This window comes from Mytilus galloprovincialis, chromosome 11 (assembly GCF_965363235.1).
Source record: "Mytilus galloprovincialis chromosome 11, xbMytGall1.hap1.1, whole genome shotgun sequence".
NCBI classification, from domain to species: Eukaryota; Metazoa; Mollusca; class Bivalvia; order Mytilida; family Mytilidae; genus Mytilus; species Mytilus galloprovincialis.
In genome coordinates this window covers 81959046-81964827 of record NC_134848.1, presented here as the reverse complement: position 1 = coordinate 81964827, position 5782 = coordinate 81959046, and the positions used below count along the sequence as shown (strand labels likewise).

The 5782-nt window shown below is 31.6% G+C and overlaps 1 long non-coding RNA gene across 1 annotated transcript; it reads left to right on the top strand.

Annotated features, from left to right (window-relative positions):
- The first annotated feature begins 835 nt into the window (after window positions 1-835).
- Window positions 836-2282, top strand: LOC143052892 (uncharacterized). Its single transcript, XR_012971281.1, has 3 exons — window positions 836-1233; window positions 1758-1836; window positions 2092-2282. It is a non-coding gene; the product is annotated as an uncharacterized LOC143052892 (long non-coding RNA).
- Window positions 2283-5782: the final 3500 nt, after the last annotated feature.

The following is a 5782-nucleotide window of genomic DNA, read 5'->3' as shown; positions in this document are numbered from 1 at the left end:
TTTCAAAATAACCATATTAATTTGTGTCTGAATTATAACAACTGAAACTGTAATTCTGCTGTAGTGCACCTTTAGAACTTGTATTTCAGATAATTTGACCACGTGACAAGAAATTATACAATAAACATTGGTCACGCACGATAGGTTCTGATGTAAGACACGTACCGTTACAATACCCAGTTTACACGCATCAGCGCACACAGGTTTCTCGAATGGGGCAGTTGATTGGAGGAAAGTTACCCAAAACCACGCCTACCTTTACCTATTATCCAATCAAACGCCTTTGACATAAACATAAATAATAGATGAGTAATATTACAGAGATTTTGAAAAAAGTTGAGACTCTAAATTCTAACTTGAAATTATAAATTTATGCTCGTAATGCATTTTCGCAATTTACAATAAATGTTATACATACTTTCACCTATCTAGTGAGGAAAAAATAGAAATTAAAAAAAATTGCAATTTACAACTATTTCGAATTATAGTGCACAGCAAGGACGTATATTTGTTTTCCGTCCTTGTGCACAGTTTGTGATAAATGGGTGTCAAAATGTATTAAACAGAAACCCAAAGACCAGTTTCAAGAAGAATTCTTTGCTTTTATGCAGAATCGCATAAAACATAATGCTGTCATATTTTCAAAAAGAATTATCAATTAGAAAACTCCTTTTTACATTTCTAAATTCATATATTACGCAGATATAGATGTGGTAGTTGCCGATTGAGTCCAGAAGGTTTCAGGATTTACACAGAGAAGACAGAATATGTCGTCTCTGTGACACAAACAACATTGATGATGAGTACCATTACATTATGAATTGTAGAACATACACTGTAAAAATAGTGCTTAGAATTTAAACGTGTTGCAAGACTTATGTGCTTAGGAAAGTGTTTAATTTCTAAGCATTAAAAACTAAACATGTTTTGGCTCTCAGCACTTCGCACTAAACATGTGTTGGCTCTCAGCACTTTGCAATAAACATGTTGTTGTGCTAAACATGTTTAGCTACATCGTCAAGTATATGAAGCTAAACGTGTTTAAATTCTAAGCACTTTCAATATTTAGACACTTTCCTAAACACGTTTAGAATTACAACACATTTAGGCCGAAGACGGCATGCATACCACGTGCTAATTTTTGAGCGGGAAGAAGAAACAAAGAACCCGAAGTCAAAGGCCACGCTGTTTACTTCTGACCATAACTGACCGTAACTTAACTGTTTCAGAAAGGTAAGGAGTTATAATTATACTGATTTTTATTTTGTACTGCCAATTTTAAATGATTATTGACAGTTATAAGTATTATGTACAAGTACACTACCGTATAGTCAATGCAGGAGAAGAAAAAGGGGGAACCATCCCACGAAACAAGTGCTTGAAAGAGATTTTAGTGTTTAAACTATCTTGTGTAAAGATAAGAGTTGTTTAATGTTCTATCATGCAAGCTAGCACTTATTATATATATATATATATATATATATATATATATATATGTTCTTGGAAAGGAGTTCATGAGGACAATTTTCATTTGGTACTCCTCGGCAGATTATAATGGAACATGAAGGGAAGCGGAATCTGCCGAGTGCATCATTCGCAAAACCAGTGTCATATCGAGTTCATTGTTTTAGTAAGCACTTCCTAAATGCACAATCAACATTTGCTCAAAATAAATAAAAAGATGCTTGTTTTTCTTCAATAGTTATAAGCCGTTGTACATTCTTATATTTTTATTGATATGTATTGTTTTATTCTAGATGAGAGAAGTGCAGAGGAAATCATTTGTCTTGACATGCTAAAAGAGGAGATAATGCACAGTAGCAACTATATTGCTAGGTAAGAATCCGAAGTGTATTTGATTTTAAAAATGTCAATATATATTTGATCAAATGAATGATATTAAGTATGAAAAGAAGTTTTATATTAAAAATATCAATTTACTCATCAGTACATTTATGCTTTTATACCACGGTTCTAATGTTGTTATCTTGATCTTAAATCATGCATTTACTTTTTGGTGTTGTAGGTCGTATACTTATATTTTTAGATTAATTCTACTTAGTTGCTTATCAAAATTTTTCTATCTTTCAGGCCAGTGACCAGCAGTTGGGTACTAAGAAAGGAGAAGCTCTTATTGACTTGTAAAATGAAAACAGGACATTTTCAAATTGTTTTGATTGGTCAATATTATGTATATGTACGTTGCTATGAATTTATGATTTTATGAGTTTATATTTGATTGTGTTCAATGATTAACTGGAAATAAACAATTACATAAATTCCTTTGTTTCATATCTTGTAATTTTGTTTTTAATCCTAGAATTAGTATAATGATAATTTCATTTCAAAAGTTCTAGACTGTTTAATGAATATTTGAAATGGAGAAAAAATACAATAGTCGAATGTTGACAATTGAATTAAAGAAAATACTCATTCAGATTGAAAAGGTATTAGTCACAATCAATTTGAATTGGAAATTCAAGTTTCTTAGTTTGATGCGTTTGGCTCCTTTTGTGATGGTATGAACACATGTAGTATTGAAAGCTATCATACGTTTTACAGTCTAGCCTTCCGGAGTATTAGTTTATTTGGGGTCTAATGAAGTAACTGCTTATTGCACTAAAACGATAAACATGTTTCTTCACGACCCTTTATGGTCTAAACATGTTTACATTCAAAACACTTCACAGCTAAACATGTTTCCTGACAAAACAATTCAGAACTAAACATGTTTCCAGATACAACACTTTACAACTAAACATGTTTACAGTCTAAGCACATTTTAGCAAAACATGTTTCTAGTCTAAACACTTTACATCTAAACATGTTTACAGTGTAAGCACTTTATAGCTTGACACGTTTAGGCTGTAAGCACATTAAATTTTAAACATGTTTAGATTTAAAACATGTCAAAAATCGGTTTCACAAATGTGTTTAGGAAAGTGTTTAGGCTCTCAACACAATTTTTAGAGTGTATAAACTATAGAAAAAGAAGGAAATGTTTAAGGAACTACTGTTAGTCAAACCCTTATATCTTTAAAGCTGATCAACAGTTAAACTCATCAAATATTGTAATATTAGAAAAACTATGTAAAAGTTATAAATGTGAAAGTCAGTCCTCCAAGCTAATTTAATTGTATCGTTTACACATGCATGTACTAATTTTACCTTATAGTTATGTGTATGTATGTTCTTGACAACTAATAATGAAGTTTTATGAGAAATAACGTATTCGTATTCCTTTAAACATGTAAACCATAAATTGCAGTACACGAAGACAGCCTACGGGTAAAGTACAAGTGAATATATCACAAAAAGATTATATTTAATCCTCATCCGTACGCGTCCTTGTAAATGCCGAAAACTCTGGATTTTCTTTGAAAATTACCTGAGAGGTTATAAAAGATCTAGAAAAGACCAAAAATGAATTGAAATAAAAGATTTTTGTGTAGACGAGTTACAACATTGCATAAGCAAGATTAGGAAATTTGAACAAAAAAAGTTCGTGCTCATCTTTGTAGTGGCGAAAAACACGCATATCGAGTTACGTAGACGAAAAAGAATAATTACATTCATAATAATTATGATGTAAATTCACGAAATTAAAAGGTTATAATTAGAAAACAATCAAAAACACGATTCGTCATTCCCCATGTATAATTATAGATTAAAACAAAATTATAATTTTAATTCTGAAATTCAAAAGGCATGTTTCTGATACGTGACAGTTCAGCGAACACTATTACATGAAATGCACGATGATATTGACCGAAAACAAAGGTGAAAGATTCAAATTGTAAAATCATTCGCTGAACGGTAGAATTTCTATCAATCATTCAACGATATAAAAAGACTTTTGAGTGTAAAAGTATGATAGAAATACTTTTAATTTATTGAAATGCCTGTTATATTGTTCCAGTCATTGGTTACTAGTGCATGATTGTCAGTCCATTTCAATATTTCATAGCACTTTTACAAATTCTGAAGAAAAAAAAGAAAAGAAAAAACTAATATTCCCATGGGAAAAATATATCTTCCCATGAGAAGGAAATTGTCCCGCAAAGTGTTCAACTCCCACAAAAGGGAATCTAACCAACTAAGAAATGCATAATCATCTGTAGATCGATTTTTATATATGAAACGATATGTATTGATTTTACTTGGTTCAATGTTCAGTGGCAAGTATTTTATATATGCGCAGGTCCTGAGACAGATAATCAAATTATCAGATTGCGGGATGACGGACAGGAAGACTCCAAACGTAACAGTGTGAACTAGCTGTTAGAAACTTAAGTACTCTCAGATTCTTTCATCGTTGAAGACCCTCTAGCGACTATAAAGATGAACAGGAATTAATACAAACGCTGACCATTGATAATTTGTATTTTTGTTAAGCTCTGACTTTGTGTTCGATTAGGTCCCGTGTATGTTTACCCCATATTCCTTTTTTTCTATAAAGGCGTCTGTCTTGATAGTAAGTTGACACGACTTAATCATGTTAATACTAGTTAAACCCTTAAATGTAAGGCACCAGATGGAAATACTCAAAAAGGACAGCCAGTTTGGTTCTCTTTAATGTTAGAGTTCAAATCTTCATGAAGAAACGACTATATGTTTTCTGTATTCAGCATAGAATAATATCTTCTAAACTATATTTTTTCGCACAATGTCTGGATATTGGTGGACATGCATTATTGCGAAACCAGACATTTACAAATGAAAATTAACACTTAGACTATAGACATTTAGTAGGGAAGTAAATGAACAAAAGACAAGTAATTCAGAAACATAAAATTGAGAATGGAAATAGGGAATGCATGGATCACGCAAAATTAAGCAGGGGCGACATCGGAGTAATGGGAGTTTGCTTCTTGCAAGACATTCGCCGTGAAAACAATTTGATATGAAGACAAGCCTTTGTACTGTGACTTTGTTTTAAAATTTCAAACATGAGGCTGTTACGGCCCTGGTCAATGTTTTTAAGCAATACATAGTTTCCTTTCATTTTGTTGTTGGCTTTCTGAAATAAATGTTTACATATTATAGACTATCATGATCCTTTTTTTTCAATTTCAGTTAAACACTAGGTCTGATTTGCTTTTTCAGAAACTTTAGCATGTTTAAATGTCTTTTTCTTTTTCTTCATCTTTTTGAAACCCTAGTTTTGTATTACCACTGACCAGTTCAGTAAAAAAACAGCTGCTTCATGTTTGTATAAATGTGTTTGTAACCTTTCTAACATGCTATTATTTTCCGTTATTTTTTATTCCGTGTCTATAGATAGTCTTGATCGGAGAGTCAAGATTTATTTTGTCTGTTGGTTGCTTGGCTGGCGTAAGCTAATCGATTTACCTCACATTTTGAAGTTGGATGGAGATTGTTTTTAAATAAATGCCGTACCTTTGTACTTTGGTTTCCTGTCGGTTTTTTCTCAGTTTTAAATTGGGAAGTTTTATCATTTGTTTTGCATGATTATTAATTTTGACTTGCAAATGAACAATTAATAAATCTAGTCCCATGTGTGCTAGCGAAATGTCTTTAGTGTAATCTCGGAGTGTAATTTTTATTTCAACTTTTACGTTTGCTTCAGCACAACCTAAAACACGAAAACTTTCATTGTCTTGTAAGAATGAGATTCGTTACTTCAAACAAAAATCGCTTTTATCTTTTTTTTTTTTTTTTTTTGCAGTAAAAGACCGGTTTCTTAAAAAAAACTTTCATACAATCGACTAAACGAAGTATAAGCTTCGGGAAGGTCAAGGATTATAACATATTTTTCGTA